Source organism: Pteronotus mesoamericanus, unplaced genomic scaffold (genome assembly GCF_021234165.1).
Source record: "Pteronotus mesoamericanus isolate MK-2021 breed Mesoamerican mustached bat unplaced genomic scaffold, CSHL_Meso_final contig_202, whole genome shotgun sequence".
Taxonomy (NCBI): Eukaryota; Metazoa; Chordata; class Mammalia; order Chiroptera; family Mormoopidae; genus Pteronotus; species Pteronotus mesoamericanus.
Window position 1 is genome coordinate 1,379,036 of NW_026555086.1, and position 22,309 is coordinate 1,401,344.

At 61.4% G+C, this 22,309-nt stretch overlaps 1 protein-coding gene across 1 annotated transcript in view; it reads right to left on the minus strand.

Moving 5' to 3' along the window:
- The window catches only part of ZNF536 (zinc finger protein 536), a 277,569-nt gene extending 264,226 nt beyond the window's left edge, over nucleotides 1-13,343 (minus strand). The window contains exon 1 of the mRNA XM_054570232.1: nucleotides 13,273-13,343. The gene's annotated coding sequence lies outside the window, so the exon portion shown is untranslated. The remainder of the gene's footprint in view (nucleotides 1-13,272) is intronic.
- Nucleotides 13,344-22,309: the final 8,966 nt, after the last annotated feature.

Below are 22,309 nucleotides of genomic sequence, written 5' to 3' on the forward strand. Positions count from 1 at the left end.
GGAACCTCCATACACTTGCACCCACACAGGCACACGTGCACATGCATGCACATGCATGCCTGCACATGTGCACACCCTCATGCATGCACATGCACAGTGTGCACAAACTTGTATGTGCATTCACATGCTCACACATACAGGCACGCTCGCACATGCATGCAGTCACATATATGCACACTCACACACGCATGCACCGGCGCACGGAAGCCCGGAGGAGCTGTGCGCGCGCGGGCACAGCCTGGCCAGGCCCCCGCCGGGCCGTCCTGCCGGCACCGGGACGTCTCTGCAGATTACGTGCGGCCGCTTTTGCGAGCAGCTCTGAGCTCGGCCCTGAGCTACATCAAGCAGGAAGTTTAAATGGAATGGCTCCCAAGTTCCTTAAATGGTTTAATAAAACATATACTGACTGCAATGTGCAGTTTATAGTGGCAAACGATGGCCCCTCGGCTGGGAGAAATGACCTCTCGTCGGCAATATCACTTTCGGCTTCATGATCCGGGTCCGCTGTCGGCCATTCCCTCAGCCCACCAGGCAATTCTTTTCCATAACGAGGCCGGCGGCAGCCGCCGAGCCTGCTGCCGCCGAAGGTGCCCGGCACGTGCCCGCCCGCGGCCCCCGGCACCGAGCCCAGCGACGGCGGGCAGGTGACAGTGACATGTGGCGGGGTGCGCTGCTGGGAGCGGGGAGACGGGGACGGCAAGTGTGGAGGGCTCCAGGGACCTGAGGAAACGACAGCGGGGCATCGGGGGGCAGCCCCGCGTGTCCGGGACCCCGCTCGGTGCCGCCCCAAAAGGATGGGCCGGGGGAGGGCTGGGGGAAGGACCCAGCTGCCGCCAACGCCACCAGCACGGGCCAGGGCGAGGTTTACGGAGCAGGGGGTGGGGGGGAGGCGCTCCTCCAAGTCTGCTACGTTAATGACAAATAGCTATTAATGACGCGCCTAATCCCAAGTGCCATTTCCGGTCCTCAGAGCTGAAAGGCTCTGCCCCGTCTCAGAAAGTCCTGAGATGTCGCTGCCAGGAGCAGTGACCTTTCACCCCGAGCCGTGCAGAGAGGCGGCTTGTGGAGCTCATTAGTATGAGACGGTGAACTCGATTAGACATTTTATGATTTTTCAAAAAGGGCTTTTTTGATATAAAAAAAAAGCCCCAGCAATTTCCTTTTTTTGATGTTTTTTCATTTTTAAGGTAATAAAAATGGCACACGTGTACCGGGGTGTAATGGATTAATTAAGGGATGTTCTGTTTATCCCAATCCTGACTGCGCTGCACCCTTCCTCACTCACTCGTAAAAATTAACGCGCCGCCTCGCACCAGGCAGCGGCAGAGCTTCCAGCTCCCCCGAACCGCTCGCCACACGTAGCTCTCAACTGGGTTCCTCCGAGAAACAGTGCGTGCCAGACTCTGCTGCCCTCGTCCCAAATGTTGTTATTCTAAAACATCCTACTATTACACGTAAAATCGAAACCTCCTTCCTGCTGTGGCTTCACGCCGCCCGGCTCCCCTGGCCCCTCGAAGGGCGAGCGGCGCCCCACCTGCGCCCCCGGCGGCCGGGACGGTGCCCTCCCCTCCACGACGGGTTTGCTGTTTACGACACACACACGCGGCATCGAAGACTCACCGGACGGTGTTTTCTGGAGAATTCTTTGTGTCTTGATGGTCGACATTAATGTAAAAGAATATTCATGCAAGATTCATAAAGGCCCCACATTTCCAACAAACAGATGAGAAATCCCTAAAAATAATAACGTCCAGATGTTGCTTATTTAAATGAGCTGTTGCCATTTAATGTTGCCAATCACAAAAGTGACCGAGTTGGTGCGTTTCAAGGTAGTTGTCAACAGAAGGCTCTCCCACCCTCAGCCAGGCAGCGCCCTGGCGGTCAAAGTCCGCGATCCCGGAAAGCACGCCCAGCTCCCCCGTGGAGGCCGCCTGGCGACTCCGTGACCTCGGCCTCCCTCCGCAAAGCCCGCGCCCACGGGCCCTCTCTCTCCATCCTCCCAGCTGCCTTCAGGAGAACACGCAATTTTCTAGGCCAGAAACGCAGCTTGTTTTCAATGTGCTAGAACTTCACAATCGAAGGGACTCTCAGGAGCCATTGAGACCTAATTTCTCATTTTATTGCTGAGAAAATTGACGCCCAGAAACCCACAACATTTGACCCCAAGTCCCCCGGCTGAGACGCAAGAAAGAAGCTACTAGAATCCAGCCTTCTGAAGGCCAGACCGGGACAGTGTCCACCCACTGGAAGGCGGCCTCGGGGTCTATGTGCCCCCAGAGCACCTGCACCGACAAAGGAGCTGTGAGAAATGGAGACCACCGGCCCCCGCCCCGAGACCAGCGCCCCTCCAGGTCCGGGCTGGGACCTGCCCAGCAGGGCCGTGCTTGACCCTCCGAAGGGCGGGCTGGCGGACGGAGGTCGGCCCCCTCAAAAGACCCCAGGTGAGACAGGTTCCAGGCGCATGTCCAGGCTGGCCCCGCCCTCGGCTGCGCCCATGTCCCTGAGGGGAACGGCTTGTCTCCGCCCTCACGAGCCGCAGCTCCATCCCAGAGCACGACAGCCGTCAGAACTTGAACCCTCTTTCAAAGTTTGGTATAAAACCCTCAAGAGTTCAAAAAAGAGGCGGCGCAGGGTCAAACATGTTCAGAAAAGCACTCATACAGCAACTCGGCCAAAACGGGGGTGAACCTCCAGGCGCACCCTTGCTGGGCGCACAGAGAGACTGCGAGGGCCCCCGCCCGGGAGGCCTGGGCGGCGAGGCGCCGGCAGCATCGCCGGGCCTCCCTCAGCCTTTCCCCAGACCGACTCCTGAGCGGAAGCCAGTGGCCGACACAGGGAGGGGCTCCCCCGCCCTGAGGCCCGGCAACTCCAACCCCCGCCCCAGTGGGCTTCTGTTCAGTGAGCTGGGCAGTTCTGCCTTCCCTCTGCTGCCAAACACGCGCCCGAGGCACATCAGGGAGCCCAGGGCCACGGCCCCGGGGACAGAGAGCAGGTGCCCTCTCCCCGCAAAGCGCCCAGATGCTACCGGGATGCCTCCCACCCCCCACCTGTGGCGAGCACACCGGGCCACCGAGGGGAGGGCCGGCTGCAACAGGGCGCCTCCGCAGCCCCCAGGGGCCAGCCCTCTGCGGTCACGCGCAGCAGCCCCGGGAGCAGGACCCGGGCCCGGAGAGCCCAGGACGCCTCTCCCTGGCTGCTTCCCAGGCCCTGCTCCCCGCACATCTGCGCGGCTGCAGCCGAAGGAGGAGGGCCGTGCGGAGAGCAGGTTCTCTGGCTGGCTCCCCCGGAGGCCCGGCCAGCTGGGACTCTGCCCGGGAAGCACAGCCACGGTGACCTCTGCCGAGGGGCCGGCCCCGCCACCTGGCCCAGGTCCACCATCTGGGCCGTGGACAGCTGATCTGCGCTCTTCCCAAACACCTACAAGGGCCGGCGGGGGCGCCCCACACACCGGGGCGCTGCCCAGCAGCGACCCCTCCCCCTGCCGCCCAACGAGGCCACGTCCCTCCGCCACCTTCGTCTGGGAGGCGGCAGCGAGCACGTGGGATGCACACAGAACGGGACAAACACAGGGCTCGTTTCATGAGGCCGTGGCGAGAATTCAGTGAGATCATAGGGACGGACTAAGGCCAGTGCCTGGCACTTGGTAAACAGTCCCGAGGCGCGACCAGCTGCCACGTTGGACGCCGGTGGCCCCCGCCGCCACCGCACACCGCACACCGCTGGCCCCTGGAGGCCCCCCGGGGAGCGGGGAGCGGAGGTGCCCGCGAAACGCCCACCACGGGCCAGGCAGCGTCAGGGCACCAGCCAGCAAAGACGGCCGGGAAGAGTCTCCCTCCCTGCCTTTCCTTCCAGGTCTGCAAACACGTCTCCATCCACAAATCTGCGCGCGAAGGCTCGAGGCACCCAGGGCAGCGGGCGGGGTCTCCAGGAGCCTCCCGCACCCACCCCATCGCTGTCTGTGCAGCGACCAGCGGCTCCGCTGATGATGTCAGACCCGGGGCTGGGGGTCCTCCATGTGTGGGGCACGAGCGAGCAGGGGAGACGCTGCCGTGGAACCTTTAGACACTCAAATTCTAGGACCACACCCCAAACCGCCCGAGTCAGCGTATGGGCGGGGGCCCCACGTGGTGGCCTGAAGCCCTCCGGACGACGGCCGTGCCCAGACGCCGGCGGCTCGTACCAGGCAACACGCGGCAAACGCCCTCAACGTCTCCCCCAAGGAGGTTCCCGATGCGGTCGGCCGGGCTGGGGCCCCGCCGCTGCGGGCCCTAGAGGCCCCCGGGCAGTGATGGTCAGAGCCGAGGTGCAGGACGGCCACCTGGCCCCTGCCGCTCAGGGCCCTCTGTCCTCGGAGCTGCTGCATCAGAACCTGCACGTTGCCGCAACCCTGGGGGCCTGTCAGACAGCGCGCGGGCCGACAACTCGCCCCAGGAGGCCCCGGAGGCCACAGGGCCCGGGCGTCCCGGGTCCCCGGCAACTCCAGCGGGCAGGACGTCGGAACAGCCTCCCTCCTGGGGGCGCAGCCCCACCCCCCGCCGGACGCTGCCCTCAGAAGCCCCCTTGCGGCCAGAGCCCTGGCGACGCGCGGGGTCCCGTTTCTGGAGCCGCTGACGTTCTGTTTGAACACACACACCCCGGGGCCGGCACCCGGGCGGAGGCCCAGCCGGCGGCGGAGTGGCTGCCGCTGACGCCCGCACCGAGTTTTCCCTGGGACGTCTCGCGCGGTATTTTGTTGGGCGTCAAAAGCGGCCCGGTCGAGCCCAGCTCCCTCGGAAGACCATCATGTTTGTTAGTTACCATTTTTAGGTGTGAAATAATCCACACGCATGAACACAAGGAAAACGCAATGATCTTCTCTTACGACCTCCGGAAAAAGTGGACGCACATGGCTTTGGGGCAGGAAACGGGCAACATGTACGCGTTTCCACCACCGCCCCCCCACACGCACCCCACCATCCCCACGCACGCCCACCTCGCTCCCCCGTGGCCTGCAAGCTCCCGGTGTCGGGGGCTGCGTCCCACCCACCACAGCTGAGCACAGGGACTCCTGAGCAAGGCTTCGCCACCACTCGGCACAGTGACCGGCCTAAGGCGGCAGCCAGGGCCACGAGAGGCAGGACACCCAAGGTCCAACGGGCTGGGGGCCAACCCCCCACCACGCGGCAGGCGGACACCAAGACCAGGCCACGACCCCAACTTAATCTCTAAACAGAAAGTCGTAGGCACCCCATTTCCAAACACGGGACGCATGTGGTCACGCGTGTGTGGCACAAGACGAGTCACCCCCACCCAGCGCCGACAGAGGCAGGCCCCTGGTGTGAGGCATCGCGGCCCATTTTCAACGGTGTGAAATTCCAAACCCAACGTCCTGGCCGTCCCTCCCGCCAGGTGCTCGCACGCCGATCGCTTTCTCAGCCCGCGCCTCTGACGAGCATGCTTCCCTTTGTGCAAAAAGAACTGAGCCAGAAAACTCAGCGTAGGAGTCCGGCCTCTGCCCGGCTTACCCCGCAGCCAGAGCACACGCGCACGCCGCTCGGACTCACGCGGCGCCGCTGGAACACGTGGTTCCGGGGGAGAACGTCACACATCCCCGGGCAGACAGCGAGAATCGCACCTCTGCTCGAGACAGACGCAGACCCACCGTTCCCGGGGGCCCCCAGCGTCCCCCAAATACTTGGACGGATGGATGATTTCTATAATGCTCACAAGCAGGCAAAAGCAACCAAGACGTTTCTCTCCGTTGAAGAACCCACAGCCACCCACGCTTTGTCCTCTGTGCCAACAGCACCAGGTTCCTGGGCGCAGGTCCGCGCATCCTGGTGGGCCAAGCGGGCGGTGAAGAGGTGGAGGCAGAGAGAGACAACTGCCCAGCTGGGCCTCGGGGACAGTTTCAGGAAAGTGGAAGGACGGATGCCCATGCTGGGAGCCAAAGATTTGGGTCTGGCCCAAGATACCTGCTCTGGGGTTCATCCCAAATTAAATGTGCTCAAAAGAATGATGGGGAACGAGTCAGCACGTTCTGCTGTAAACGCTCGTTTCCTTTCCTGTGGGTTAGGGGAATAACTCACATTCTTAAAGCAGGAAAAAGCAATCCCCCAGCTTAGCGCTCCCCGCGACCCTGGGCAACGCCAGGCGGGCGTGCACACGCACAGGCAGGCGTCCCGAGCCCGCTGTCCCCCTGCGCCACCCGGGAGCTCCGCCCGCCGCACGCGCAAGCTCCGGGCGCGGGATTTCAACGTGGACTCTGCTCCATGCGTTACGGTGCCAGTTATGATCGTCAGACTTTACCTTGGTGAGAAAGCGGTGCGCATAACGAATGCCCTTTACTATGAAATCGGCCTCGCGTTGGCGGATTTCGCCCGACTGCAGGCTGGCGCCAGGGCCCTGCGCAGACCGCGGGTGGGCGGGGCTACGGGGTGACCTTCCGTAGGGTCGGTGCTTAAACGCGTTGTCGACTGACTTCCGGTACCTTCACCCTAGGAGGGGCTCGTGGGGACGTAACCCATCGTCCGGGAAGGAGCCCCACCTCCCATCTTCAGTGTGTCCCTCCACTTGTCACCTCTCTGGGCTCAACAGGTTATCTTAATGCAATTACAAACCAGGACCCGCCCCCAGGCTTATGCGAACCCCGGGACGCGCTCCCCGAAAAGAGCCGTCCCCAAATGGGTACGTTTAAAGTGGCGAGCCCAGAACGAGGCTCGGAGTCCCGGGCATCCTGGCCTGGCCATTGTCAGACGTGTGCCGGGGGCGGTTACCTTTCCTAAGCCTCGGTTTGTTTTTCTGCAAAGTGGGTCGCCCAGCGGATTACATGAGGGGAGGGGAGCAGGCTCCTGCCCCAGGGCGGGGCCGGCCGGGCCTCTGCAAAGCCCAGGTGGAAATGAGGCTCTGCCGGCCCCACATCTCCGCCCGAATCCCCGGCTCTCCCTTGGGGCGTGCGAGCAGCCACAGGTGACATGTAAAGGCGTGGGGTGCCTGCGTACCCAGAAAACGCCACCTACAAACACCGAAATCTGCACTTCACATGCAGCCGGACCCCGCGTCTGCGGGCTCCACACCCGCGGATTCCACCAACCGCGGATCAAAAATGTTTGGGGGTGGGGGGAGCGGCGTTGGTCTGACGCGCGCGCCGCGGAGCGGACTACGACGGCTGCGTCTGTGCTGAGCGCGCACAGACCTCGTTTTGTTCTCGTCGTTCCCTGTACGCACAGCGTCGCAACCATGCGCACAGCGCTGGCCCCGGCTCGGGAGTTCTGAGTAACGCAGCGGAGACGGCAGGTGCGCGGGAGAACTGCGCCATCGCGCACGGCACGGGCATCCGCGGGTTTCCGTGGCCGCGCGGCCCCGGGGCCCGGCCCCTGCGGACGCCAGGGACGACCATCAACATCGTGCTTTTGGGTTTTGGTCAATCGTGTAGAAATGTGAAAGCCATGCTTTGCTTGCCGGCTACACAAGATCAGGCAGACCCGCCGTGAGTTACGACCTCACGCCTGTGTGCGTGGCTACTGTTAAAAAAAAAGAAAAAAATAAGATAAACAAACAAACAAAAAAAAAACCAAAACAAGTGCCGCGGAGGCTATGGGGACCCTGAAAGTCTGAAAGTCTGCGCGCGGCCGGAAATGCGAAACGGGGCCACATACGGAAAGCGACGCGGTGTCTCCACTCGAAAATTAAGCAGCACATAACCGTCAGGCGGTGCAGAAACCCCACTTTGGGGTGCATATCCAAAAGCCTGGCAAGCAGGGTCTTGAAGAAATATCTGCACACCCATGTTCACAGCAGCTCTATTCACAAAAGCCAGAAGGTGGAAGCCCCGCCAAGTGCCCGCTGATCGGGGTGCGCACGCACAAAATGAGGTATTTATAACACACGCGCGCTCGCCCACGGGATGTTGGTCGGCCTGAAGGAGGGAAGAAGTCCTGCCACCCACTACGACATGGAGAGGCCTTACGGAGAACACGCTAAGCAAAGTAAGGCAGCCACCGAAGGACAGATCCTGTATGAGTCCCTCATCAGACGGGCCTAGAGTCCTCCAGGGAATGAGGACAGGAAGTAGGTGGCGGTTGCTGCGGGGCTAGGGGGGCGGGGCGCAGCGCCGGGAGCGTTAATGGGGCCAGAGTTTCCGTTTGGGAAGATGACAAAGCTCAGGAGGTGGACCGCGGCCCCCCGCACGACAGTGTGCCCGCACTCACTGCCCCCAAGCTGCGCACTTACAAATGGCCAAGACAGTAAATTTTATGTCATGTGTATTTCAGCACAATTTTTAAGTGTTTTTAAATGTCAAAATAAAAAAAAAAAGCAGCAGCGTACACATGGGATGAGGCCCACGGGTCTGAGTCCGCCCAGCACTGGTGCCGGGCACAGAGCCCCACCGGGCACACCCCGTCCCCCTCCCCAGGAAAAGGGGTCTCCGCGGAGAGCGGGCCGTGAGGCAAACGAAGAGAGTCTCTGATTCACGCACGCCTTTCCCAAGCGCCCACTCTGGGGCCGTCTGGGCACAGACACAAAAACAGCGGCTCCCAGGGCCCCACCACCCAACCCTCCCGCCCTCGCGGCGCTGGGTAAGGGGGTCCACCCGCGCATGGGTGTCCGGGCGTGCTGGGGGCGCCAGGCTGCCTGAGGGCACGGCTCGGACAGGGGCCGCCACCTCCTCGGGGTGGTCAGTGATCATGTCAGGGACAGGGAAGTTCAATGACTTCAAGGGTGGGATTAATTATATGTTGGTGCTGACTAGCAGTGGCTGTGATGGTACAATTACACATGCAATTTATCAGCAAGATATTTGCATACATAATAAACCAAAAGCAAAACATGAAATCTCACTGAATGCTAAAATGAGACAATCCGGCCACGGTGCGGGGCGGTCTCCCTTGCAAGGGGGCGGGAGGGACACGTCAAGGACCGCCCCTCCCTTGCACGCGCTGGGTGTCCCCACCCACCACAGCCACGTGGCTTCTGCCCCGGAATGCACCCTCCACTCCACAAGTCAGTCCCAAACCCCAGCCGGGTGTCAGCAGCGGGCCTTCACAAAGGAAGAGGGTGGGGAAGCGGACTCGGGAAATTCACCGCCCTCCTGACGTCTGGGAACTTGCTAACCGCAGGCCCCAGGGCTCCGGGCAGACCGCCTGCCTGGCCGCATCTTGGGGTTCCCAGGCCTGCTAAGAGTCTGGGGGGAAAGGCTAATGACCTAAAAATGGCCTGTATGTTCCTTAATCTGGGATGAAGAGGGAGAAAGGAAAAAAGAAGGCTAAACCGAAAAAATGAAAACACTAATAATAACAGCAACACATGCGCATTAAATGCCCACTGTGAGCCAGATGTTATTTTAGGCGCGTAATGTGGATTGTATAAGCTCCCACATTGTCCTTGCTGTCATTCCCAATTTATAGGCGAGAAGACTGAGGTGCAGCAATGACCTTGGCCCACGGTCATGAGCCGGGGAGCGGGGTTTCCAACCCAGGAAACCTGGTCCCAGAGTCGGCACCTTTGCCAGAGGTTGCCGGCTGCGCCAGCTGTTCCTTCCTCGCTTCTCTCTGATTCTCCTACTAGTATTGCTGGAATGTCCATGGCACAATCATTTAAAAGTCCAGGAAGGGGTGACGTTTTGTTCTCATTGCTGGAAATAAGCTTACGACAGACAGAGGCCCTCCATGCCTGCACGCGGTGGCCCCGCCGTCCCCTGAGGCTGAGTGTCAGCCGGCCGGAACAGGACACGCCAGAGCCTCTCAGAGACTGTGAAGGGCGCAACGCACCGCAGAGGCTCGCCCGGAAGACAGACCCCAGTCATCTGCACAGGCTGTCGTCCGCGCCTCACGGACCCGCACCCACATGCCCCCCAAAAGAGGCCTCCTTCTCCTCCCTGACGCTCGCCTTCACCCTCGGCCACCTGTGCACGTGCCCGTGTGGGCTTTGACAGGTATTCTCACAGCACGGCACCCACGTGGTTCAGCTCAAAGAGGTTGCCGGGCGCAGCCCTAGGTGTATATCTAGATAGATAGATAGTAGATGATAGGTTTATTGATTTATTGATTTTTCCTGTTTTAAAAGTTGGAGTAAAAAGAAGAGATTGATGAGAATGTATTTCTATAGCTGACCATCTTCATGGAAAAAATGATTGGGGAGGTAAGGAGTGAAGAAATGACAAAAAGTGAGATTGCATTTGGGCCACGGGGCCTACTGTCCTAAGGTTCTATTAGGGCTTAAGATAGAGTCCCACCCACCCACCCACCCATCCATCCAACCAACCAACCACTCACCCATCCAACATCTACCCATCCGCATATCCATCCATCACCCACCCACCCACCCATCCAACCAACTAACCATCCATCCAACCATCTACCCATCCACATATCCGTACGTCATCCATCCATCCGCTCACCCATCCACATCCATCGATCCACCCACCCACCCACCCACCCATCCGTCCATCCAACCATCCACCCTTCCAGTCACCAAAGTTTTCCTGAGAGCCTACTCTGAATCAGGTCCCGTTTCAGGAATTAGGAAAGTACTCCTGCACAAAACAGAGAGGGCCCTGCTCCCTCCAGGTGTACAACACAGCAGGGGAGACAGACCAGACACCAGCACGGGCCTAAGTCTCCAAAACGCGTCCTGCATCCGACACTGCAGGGCATGCGAAACCCCCCAACAGGAAGGCACGCTGGCGTCGTCTCATCTGCTGTCCTCACCACAGACCAGCTGTGAAGACCAGTAAGAGCATCGCCTATGGAAATGCGAAGGGCACCAAAATGCATTCCAACGTGGCAGAATCATCGAGGGCAAATATTACAGGCAACATTTTCATGACACATGTTTTATTTCCCATCTACTCTTCCCTTGATTTAAATAGAGAGATGGATGTGGGTGCACACATATCAAGATGCAAGAGTTTCAATATAAATTTTGTCTTCAAAATACTTTTCCTGATTTCACTTGATGGCCTATTTCAAGCCAATGTGTAGAAATAATCTTTGTTCTGCATCAAAAACAAGGATGCCTCTCGCCTCCTCTCCCCGCCCCCGCCCTGCGCCGGCAGCCTCTCCCCCTGCCCGCCCTCCGGCCGGAAGGAGCCCCAGCACCCCACCGGCCCTCTGAGCCCAGTGGTGCCAGGGCGGAGCAGGGCCTTCCCACGTGCCTCCGGCTGGGGTTCCCGTGGGGGTTCCTGGGGCTGTCGGGGCTGAGGAGCTGCCACCTCACAAAGGCACCAGGAGGAAAGGACAACCCTCCCCACTCCTATTTGAGTGTGTAATTGTTTGAATACATCTCGCCTGCACTACAATAATGTCATCCTTGGTTGACACAGATTTTAAAGCCCTTTGAAAAGGTGGAATGTTATCAATCACGAGGTGATTATAATGGGATTTAAGTGGGAGAAGATAAGATGCAGGCCCTCGCTGGGGCCCGCAGTGTGACGGCGCCCGGCGGGGGCGGGAGGAAGCGCGAGGCTGTATTTCACCAGGAGAAGGGTGCAGAGCGCAGCCCTCGCCCGCGCGGCTCCTCTCCCGAGCAGGGGTCCCCGCAGCCCCCCGACACTGGGATCCCACCACACCCCAACATATCTGCTGCGTGCCCATCACATGAGACCGGTGCTTCGGGGCGCGGGGGCCATGGCCCCCGGGGCCTGTGGTCATTTCTGGGGACATGTTTGGTGGTTCCAGCGGGGACGGGAGGCAAGACCAGCGTCTCGTGGGGAGAGGCCGGGGATGCAGCTCCACGTCGTCCTGTGGCCAGGATGCCCCACGGCCCGGAACCAGCCGGCCTGCGCATCCGCCGTGGGGAGGCTGAGAAACCCCGCGATCCGCACAGGCCGGCGGGAGAGAGCGTGGGTCACGGGGGGCCCCTCCCAGAGAGGGGTCTGCGCCGCCTGCGCTGGCTCTGCGTCCCCTCCCGGCCACCCGCTGACCAGGGCAGGTGACAGAGAGGATAAAACGGGACCGAGAAGAAAAGAGCCTTTGAACCCGATGACTCACTCCTGGGCCTTTGGATCTAAATACACCTTCCTGATCACCTGTCAGGAGGGGCTGGAAACCCGGCAGGGTTTTTCTTCCAGGCAAACGCACCGGGCGCCGCGAAGGCCCCAGCAGCACCGTGGCTGCCCGCGGGAGCAGTCGCCCCAACTCACCGCAGCCGGGCCTCGCCGCGCCACATGCGCCACCCGGCCCAAGCCCAGGCCCCGGTCGCCAAGGCCAAGAATCGCGAATTTCATTAAATATGCTAAAAGGGGGAAATCAGCTTTGAAAAATAGTAATCCTGTCTTTCAACAAAAATATTATAGGAAGCTATGAATTCGGTAGATCCGAATAGGATGTCGGTGCATGTTTTACTAAGGTGATACAATGGCGCACTATTATTAGATCGCATTAATCACGCCTGTGCCAGCGGCACTCACAGCCGCGCTGAAAAGGATTGAAAGGCCCGGTAATGGATATAAATTGCCCATTGTGTGATCAAAGGGTTTTTACTAAGAAGGTACGAATAAAACAGCAAATTTCTAATAGAACTGTTGTGCGAAAACCCAAATAAGGGTAATCCATGGTCAGTGATATCCACCAAATCACAAGTAAGCGCTTTTTCAACAAGATCGAGTCACAACAAAAAAATGCACATCCATTCGGCACAGTATAAAATTAATTTCTGCGTGTGCTGTTCTGCCGTCCGTCCCCCCAGCTCACGCCGTGACCCCCGAGGCCCAGGGTCAGGAGAAGGTGGGCCGCCTGGCCAGACCTGGGGGGGCTCCCACAGAGAAGAGGAGGCGCTGCCCGCCGCCCGCCCTTCCGTTTGAAATTGACATTTTTATCAGCTTTGGCGCCCGGAAAACGCTCCGTTACAGAGTCTGCGATCTCGACTCTGATGGAGGCGACATGCACGCGGCGGACCTGGGACAGGTTCCCCCCGAGGCCGGGCCGGGCCGCGGCGGAAGCGGCCCCGGGCAGCCTGTGCAGGGGCGCCTGGCCATGGGCAGCGGCCCGCTAGGCCACCAGCCCTTGGCCGACGTCGGCCAATGGGCAATGACTCAAAAGTGTCACACAAGAGAGAAAGAAGTCAACCTGGCCCTTGCGGCGACACAACACAATCATGCCACCAGCGCCCTGGGCCGGATCCCAGGAACCTGGCATCCAGAAGCTTCTCCATGGCGCCTCCGTCCACGCAGGGACAGGGGCGGCAAGGGGAGCTCCACGCCCACACAGGACGGGGCCCACACCCAGGCAGGGCGGCCTGGCTCCCCACAGACGCCCGCAGAGACGGCGACCAGCGACACACGGCGTTCCTTACCGGGCGGGTCTTAAAGCAGCGAAGCTCCGTCCTGGCTGAAGGGTGTTCTTGGAGCTGCGCTGGGCAGGAACTGCAAAAACAAGGCCCGTGAGAAACGCTCGATGTGGACACGCCGACGTCTACAGGACGGGAAACAGCGCTCGTCCAAGGCGACCATGTGCGCCCGGCCGGTTAGAGTCTAAAAATACCTCACAGCCCCCCCGGCCCCGATTCAGCGAGCAAGTTAAACAATGGGAACTACGTGATCTTAGCTGCAATAAAGCAAATCTGCTCAGGTTCTTTGAATGGGACATTGCCACCTGCCGAAGGGGGAGGGGCCCTGGCCAGCTCTTCTCCGGATGGACAGACGAAAGAAGAGCAAAGAAGCCTGCTCCCTCCCTCCCGGGCTCGCTCTTGAAATTTTAACAGGAATTGAGGCCGTCCGTCCTCACGGGTTCTGCGTCCCCTGATGTAAGAAGCCCTACCGTACGCCACCGTTCCACCCGCAGTCCCCGGGCCGTGCCTGTTCCCTGGCCACACAGCTCCCCTGGGGCCTCACCGGGAACCTCCAAGTGACCCGGCGCAGGGGTGCTGTGCGGCGTTCCAGTCCCCTGTCCCGAACCAAGACCAGGAAAGCGGTAGCACGAGACAAGGGCCCCAAGGGAAGCTGACGGGCCACTCGCAGCAGCCACGCTGGCGGTGCCCTCGGCCGGGGTTCCCTGGCCGGGGCCGGTCCACGGCAATTCAGAATCGGGGTCACGGTGCCGTGTTACAGACGGGCTTTCCTGGGACGTGCGCACGTCCCCTCCTCAGAGGTGGTATTTTACCGGCCCTGGCACTGCCCATTGGGACCTTACAGGGGCCCAGTTCCAGGAGGGGTTCAAGGACGTGTCTGCAAAGGAGAAGCCCGAGGAAGCGTTCGGAGAGCCCCCGGCGGCGGCGCAGCCCCAGGAGCCGGCAGCGAACCCCTGGCTTGCCACGCTCCGCCCCACTCCACAAGCGATCCCTGGCCCCCAAGAGGAGCTTGTGGGCGCGTGCCGCCACGCCTGACGGGCCGTGCCTGTCGACCGGCCGCTCCCTGCCTGCCGAGACGTCGAGCAGAAGTTCGCACCTGAGCGGCCTGTAACAAGGGCGGGAATCCCAAGCTCCCTCCGCCCCGACTCAATCAGATGAGCGTTTGCATTTTTTTTCTCTGTATCGTTTAACATGGAAACCTAGAGAGTGAGAGGCACGTGCTCAAAGCAACGCACCCCCAGCTCTGTGCCCGCCTGGGGGCTCTGCACCGACTCTTTACGTTTGGGGGCCAAGGGGCAGGAGGTGGGGGGCGGACACGGGTTTTCCCGCCAGGGAACGTCTGCGAAGAAGCTCCGCCAAGTCCAGAGATGGGTGGACACAGGGTCCTCGTCTGGGGAAGCCCCACGCCCGCTTGTCCTTGGGCCTCCCGCCGTGACGAGAACGTCACCGTCCCCAGGCACGGGCGCGCGGGGCAGTGTGGGCGCTGCGCTGGCCTCAGTCCTCGGGGGCCATGCGCCCGCTCGGTGGCTGCGCTCGGGCCGCGCCTCTCCCGGCCTCTCCTGACCACCTGGGTTGACCCGGAGGCAGCTGGCCCAGCTGGGCCAGGTGAGCACACCCGCTGGGTGGCAGGGGAGCCCACGTTTGGAGCCCGGGACCTCAGGAGAGCAAATCCGGCGAGCGCCGCCGCAGACTGGCTTTCTGACCCAGCCAAACAGGACGGGGCCTGGTGTCCCCCTGCCGGCACAGCCCCCGCAGGCGGGCAGAGGCACCTGCGTCCGCCCATGGAGGTCCTGGCCAGGGTGGGGAGGCAGGACAGGGCCAGCGCGGGGACTCCGCATCCTCAGTGACGGCAACGGCTCCTTTGGTTACAGGTAAGGCGGCTACATAACCAGAAGCAGGTGCCTGATCTGAGGCCTCGCCTGGTTCCTGTCTCCCCCGGGGACCCCGCCGGGGGCCCAGGGAGGGAGGGGCCGCCCAGGAGACCTCACCCAGTCCGGAGCAGCAGCCACCGCACCGAGAGAATTGCCTCCGCCCCCCCGTGACCCATCGACCCGCTTCCCCGCCGGGCCCCGGAGAGGCCCACCCACGGCACCGGCCGCCCAGCCGCTGGCGCGAGGGCGTCCAGGAGACCTGCTCCTTCGGTCGCTCATCCCGGGCTGGCGGCAGGGGGACCGCAGGTCCGCCACGGGGCACAGCGACAACCCGCCGTGCGAAGAGCTGGGCGAGACAGGGAGCCAGCCAGCGCCATGTGGCCAGCGGGCACCGGGCGGGCAGGGCCCAGGGGCAAGGGCAGGGCGAGAAGGAGGCCCGCGGAGGGTGGAGGTTCAGAGGCCCCAGCGTGGGAGAGGCGAGGGCATCCGGGGGACGTGCAGGGCGGCTGGGACGTGGAGGAGGGCAAGAGGGGGGCAGAGGGAGCTGGGGGGGCGGGGGGCCCTCTCTGCCTGAGGCCCCTCCAGACGCCTCCGAGCGAGGAGAGGAGAGGCAGGGTCTGCAGAGCTCTGTCAGGGACGGAGGAAGGACAGGGAGACACGGAGGAGACACGAGGAACGGAAATCGGGGGTGGCCCAGGCAGCTCTGGCCTCCCCCGCGCGCAGTGGGCCCACCCTGCAGCGTCCCTGTGGACATGAGGGGCGGTCACGTGGGCCCCCCCTTGGAGCCAAGGGCGCCCCCCGCCCACCAAGGCACCCCAGGGGACAGACGTGAAAGCCCTGAGCAGAGGGACCTTCCCCGGGCATGAGCCCGGCCTGCCGTCCTCGGGCTCCGGGGGAGAGGTGACCGGCACCTGCAGAGGCGAGCGGAGGTGGCCACCCACCACGGCCAGGGCCCTCGGCCATGAGCCCCGAGGGTAACGCCAAGGCCCTTCCTCTGGGGCCCCCTTGGCACCTGCCCCGGCCACCACGCACCTGCCTCCCTGAAGGCCACCTGGGTAACAGGAGGCACCGTTTGCCAAGGGCAGGCCCTGGTGCACCTCCCAGCACCTGGGAAAGGCCGGGCCCCCCCCGCCAGACCCCACCCTTGGGCCCAGGGCCTGGAGCTCAGGAAGTGCCAGGAGGGTGGAGGGCGGGGCGGGAAGGAGAGAAGGGAGGGAGGAAGGAGGGGAAGACGAGACAGAAAAACAGAGGGTGAGGCGGGGGGGGGGGGGATGAGCGAAGGACGATGGGCTCGGTTCAGCCTCCCCGGCCCGCGTCCTGCCCCAGAGGCGCCCCTGCGGGAGGACGGACGGGGACTGAGGGCTGCCTGCTGAGGAGCCCGGGCGGATGCGACGGGCGCCTTCCTTCCAGGGAACAGGACGGAGGGAGGGAGGGGTCGCGCTCCGAGCCAGCCGGACGCCTCAGCGGGCCCCGGCCGCGCAGCGGTGTGGCCCACACGTGACACACCTGGACGAGGCCCAGCTGTGGGCCAGCCCCTCGGAACCCTGCTCTCCTGTGTCCGGAGGGGCGCACAGGCGGGGGCGCCAGCCTCCTCTCCACGGGGCCGCACAGCCCCCCTTCCTGGGCTCGGGCCCCCCAGCTCAGCCCGCCAGGGACCGGGACCCTGCCACCGCGCTGGGGCTCCTCACATGGGGCCAGGGGTCCTGCTCCGCAGCACGGAGTGACCCCACTGTCTCTGGGGACTCAGAGGGGCAAACACGGCCCCAAATGGCACCGCCGTGTTCCTGCACGTTCCAGCGGGAGAGGGTTCGTTCCCGCCGAGGAAAGCAGCCTGGGAGGAGCGGGACGTCGCGGACGCCTCCCCCTCGGCGGCCCCCACAGGTGCCCCCGCAGGTGCCCCCGCGGGCCTGCCCCTTCAGGGCCCGGCGCGCACACTGCCTGTGCCCACGGGGGCCTGGGAGCCGCGCGCGGCTTCGCCGGAAAGACGATGAAACGCCAAACACGGTGTCAGGCGGCAGCAAGCTCTAAGAACGAAAACCAGGCCGGGGAAGGGTGGGTCGTGGGCCTCGGACTCTATTTCAGGGAAGGCGATCGGACACTATTTCAGGGGAGGCGATCGGGGAGAAGCGTGACCTCCGACCGGAGGCCGGATCAAGGGCGCCCAGCCGGAGGGGCTCTGCGAGCAGAGGAGCTGGCGGGGGCGAAGGCCCCGGGGCAGGGAGAGGAGGGCGCCATGGAGGGGCGGCAAGTAGCTCCCCGTGGCCAGGTGAGGCGGAGGGGCCACCACGGGCCCCTGGGGATCCACGGGCCTCGCCAGGCACCACGGGGGCCTGGATTCCACTCCGAGCCACCGGCCTGGCCACGGCGCCCGCGTCCCCTGGGAGCACGTCTGTCCTCTGCAAACCCGCCGCTCCACAGCCCGTGCCCAGCCACTCCCTATCCCTGGAGCTCACACTCCAGGCCACTGTCCCCTGCCCCCTCTCCCGCCACCGCTGCCCCGGGGCCAGGCCCCTGACAGCTGGAGACAGCGCCTGCACCCAGAGCCCCTGGAAGCCGCCCAATCCGGCCCATCCTGACCCTGCCCTCCCACCGAGTCGGCCCTTCCCTCCCAAACCGCGTGAAGCTCGTGCCCAACACACCCTCCCTGCTCCCTCTGCCCCGACCTGCCGGGGCCTCCCCGGCGGCCCTATGGGGCCTGGCGCCCCTCCCCTGGAGACTGTGAGTAACAGCCATGTTTCCAATGGCCACCGTCTCCTGACCGGCTGGCCCCCGACGTGTGTGATCTCGGGGCCACCTCAGAGCCCTGCCTCCTTCCCGCAGCGCCAGCCCGCGGGGACCCAGTGGCCGAGGGGCCGTCATCCGGCAGCCACCAAGGGTCGGAGCAGAGGAGGAGCTCGAAGCAGCGGTGCTTCCGTGAACCCCATCCGCCCACGCTACAAGGCCCTGCACATGGGGAGCACGCGCCCGGGTGAGTGTGGGCGCACTCGCAGGCGGGGGGTGCGGGCGCGGGGCTGCCCAGACACACGTCGCAGGGAAGCCTCTCCCTTCGTTTGGAGACAAAGGTAACTTTGACGGCAAAGCCCCGTGATACCTGCTCGAGGGCAGCAGAGGCTCGGGAAGCCGGGCCCCGCGGGCCGGCCAGGTGCGGGGACAGCGGAGCGCGGGGGCTTCCTCCCGCCCAGCGACCCCGCGCGTGTATTTTTACATGCTTGAGCGTGAAAAACAGCCAAGCTGCTCGGAGCCAATCAAATTACGTCCCTGTCTCTTTAATAAACAAATCCATGTGCACATTAACAGTGTTGAAAATTCAATTTAAACTCTTTGTCTGTTGCTGCTTACTCTAAAGATGGTCTTTCTTAAACACCAGAACACCAAGGAGTCGTTAGTGTTCTCTCTTCATTACTTCAAAAAACCAATCATTAGACACCAGAGTATATACGTAATTAGAAAATCACTTCCTTTGCAATCCAAGCTAAGTAGTTTACATACTGTAATTACAGGGACAAAATCAATTTTTAATCATTTCCCTGATTGGGCTCATCAGCTCTGTGGGAACATTGTAACCTGCTTGTTGTGCAAAAGCAACATCTGGGCTAAACAATTACCCTTTGTTTGCTACAATATTCCTTAAATCTTTTTGCTTGCATGAAAAAATGAAAACACGGAGACAAGATATTTGGATGTCTTTTTGTCCTTGATCAACATATTTCCAAAAGTCCTGCCGTGAGCACAGTGTTCCCCGGAATTTACGGTTTAACAGCACACATCCAAGGAATGTATTTTTTCAGGGAGATAAAAGTATCTGATTGTTGTAAAGATCCATTCAGCTGCCTAATTGTTCCGTAGCTAACACATGGTATTCAAACAACCCACACATTACAAAAGCTCATCTGGGCAATCACGGGCAACTATTATTGCGACGGTTTACACTTTTCTAATACAAATGAATGGATTTTATCAAAATTTTTTTTAAAAAAATAAACGAAAAAGCTGAGTATGTGTGAAAAATAGTTGGTATGAATTGGCAAGGCGAGGCTAAGCATTTTGTTCTCTTAATAGGAAATGACCTCATTTACACTGGAGTAATAATTAGTACTGCTTCACTGGCAGTTAAGAAAAAAACTTTCCCAGTATAATAAGGCAGCATCTCCTTTGTTAGGAGATCCAGATTGATTATTAACCCTTCCCGAGGAAGTCCAAGTGCAGCCGCCGGCCTCCGGGCCCCTGCTACAGGCGAAAGGGTCTAATAGCTGTTTTGGAAGCCGATGTCTCTCTCCCGGATTGCCAAAGTTTTGCATGTGAGCTTTTAAGTGACAATCGGAAACACTTGGTGTCCCCTTTGAAGAGACACGGGAAGCCCACCGCTCCCCCCCCACCCGCCCGAGAGCCCAGCGGCCCCTGGCTCCCCCGGTGGCCTGGTGCTCCTGGCCTTTTGAAGTTTCTTGGCTTTGATTTTCGCTTGCAAGTCCCCCAACCTACAATTAATTCATAGTCAAAACAGCCTGAGAAGGAGAGAAGGAGAGAGGGAAAGTGAAGAGAGCGGAGAGGCGCTCCCGCCGGGGTCTCCTCTGTGCGGGCTGGTGGCCCCGGAAGGGGACAGGAGAACCGGGCCGCCGAGGACGCGGTCCAGGACGCCGCATGCGGCGCGCAGACAGGAGCGCACGCCGCAGACATGCACGGGCCTAACGCCCCATCCCGGAGCGCGGTGCGGACGCCGGCCGACGCTCACTGAGCGCCCCGCGCGTGCCCAGCAGAGCTGCAAGGACCGGCTCGCACAGCCTCCCTTTGCCCACGTGACAACCCGAAGCGGGGGTCCCATTATCGTGTTCAGTTGTTGACGGGAAACTGAGGCACACGCCGTGTCCTGACTTGCCCAAGGCTAAGAGCTCGTGGGTGTGGGAGGCAGGGTCTGCCGCCAGGCCCGTGGCCTGAGCCGTGCCCCCCGCACCCGGCAGCTGCTCTGCCCTGCGGCCTTGGGGAGCCGGGCCCCAGCAGCCACGCGGGCTGGTGCCCGCTGCTCAGACACCCACCGTCCCCGTGACCACGTCCCCCAGCACACGCAGACGTCGGCGCCAGGCCGCCCGCCGATCCCTGTGCCTCACCCCACGGGGACAGACTCTGACCCAGCCCACGGGGGGACGGGGATTTTAGGTGGAGGAGCACAGAGCAGGAGTCAAGCTCCGTGCCGCTGGACGCAAGGCCAGCATGGAGGAGCCGGGCCGAGCTGCCTCTCCCGGGCAGCGCCAGGACGGGGGCCCCGGCTCCGCCTGGAGGCTGTGCCCGCCGAGGCCGGCACCTGGCAGGGGACGCCCGGCGTCTGGGCGTGGCACGGCCGCACGTCTGGCCCTTTACGGGGGAGGCAGACCCCCATCAGCTCAGACACCCGGACGGCAGCCCGAGACCCTGCTGGCCCCAGAGACGGAGTGGGCAAAAGGAGAGGCGACCCAGAAAATTGTTAAGTGCCTTCTGCTGGACTGCCTCGTCCCCTGCACTGAAAACAGTCGTCCCCTACAGAGGGTGTTCTGTATCCTCATCGAGGCACAGGGACCCGTTGACGTTGTCTCCCTAGAAGAAGAGAGAAGTCCCCAGGCGGCAGAGGTGCCTGGTTTGTGCTCCGTCTGCGTCCACCGCGGGGGGTGCTGCGTGCGTCCCGCCGAGTGGCTCCGGCCAGGGCGGAAGTTGCCGGCCGCGTGGCAGCGAGCACTTGGACTGTGCCCGTCCCCACGGGAGGTGCCCTGAGTTTCGGAAGGACCGGAGCCACTCGGAAACATGTCAACTGTCCTGCTTACGTTCCCTAGACTTGTCACATGTTGAAATCATATTTTGGAGACACTGAAATCAACAAAATATTGTCTCAAAGTCAATTTCACCTGTTTCTTTTACTCTTTTATTGTGCTTTAAAAAATCTCAGATTGCATACATGACTGACATTTATGGCCTGTATTATATTTACACGGTAAAAGTGTCGATTCTGAGCAGAGCCAAATACCAGGCCATTTGACAGCTGGATTTGGCCGCGATGAAAGCTTGCTTGTTTTCTGGAGCAGGTTTTTGGAGAAAATGGATGATCATCCACGTCACATGAAATGTTGGTTCTGTGGCTGTCGGCGGACGTTGGAATGACAGTTACCTAAGTCCTAACTCACCGATGGTGGGCTCTCCCTTGCTTTTTTTGTTCGTTTGTTTTATTTCGTTTAATTTCAGTTTTATACAACTGGTTAATCAAGTACTCTATACTCATTTGTAGAAAATTTGGAACACGTTAGATATTACAAAGAAGAAAAAAATCAACAATCCATAATTCTAACGGTGCGCGGTTGCTGTTGCTAGTTCGATGTGTTTCTTTCTACGCTTTTCTGTGCGGGAGTATGTGGTATATGTGGATCCATGTGTCCGTGTGTGTATCCGTGTGTCTGTGTGTCTGTGGATCCGTGTGCATCTCCCTGTGTGCATCTGTGTGTGTTGCCATGTGTGTGCCTGTGTGCGTGTGAGTAGAGGCTGCTTGGCCATGGGGACCACCGGCGGCTGGCGGGGGCCCCGAAGCTCCGCGGGGTGACAGAGGGGAAGGAGCAGGAGAAAGGGAGGACAGGGCGCACCCCAGGGGGGAATCTCGGCTACAGACATATCCAGGAAGAGACTGGTATCCAAACCATCCTGCAAAACTCTTAAATCTCAATAAGCAATAAACAGCCCGATTACAAACGGGCAACAAATATCTGGACTCTTCACCAGAGCAGACCCACAGATGGGAAGTGAGCCTGTGAGAAGACACCCGGCCTCCCGTCGAGGAGAAGCTGCAAATTAAAACCACGAGGAGCCGCCACTCCCCACGGGCCAGCAGGACTAAGGCAGGGAGGCCGCCAGCCCCGAGCAGGGGAGCGTGCGGAGCCTCGGGGCGCTCTCCCGGCTGGCGGCGTGCGGGCCAGCGGCCGATCACGGACCCACTCCACAGGCCCCGAGCCCGCCACCGGCCGCCGTGCTCCTCGGGCTTTGCCCAAAGACGCTGAGAGCTTACCCCCCCGTGAAAACTCGCACAGCGATGCTTACAGCGCTGCACTCATGATGGCGACAAGGGGGCCCGCGATGTCCTCCAGCGAGAGAGCGGGCTTCTCAAAACGGAGGCGCGTCCAGACGAGGGGATGTCACTCAGCAGTAAAGAAATCAAGACGTAC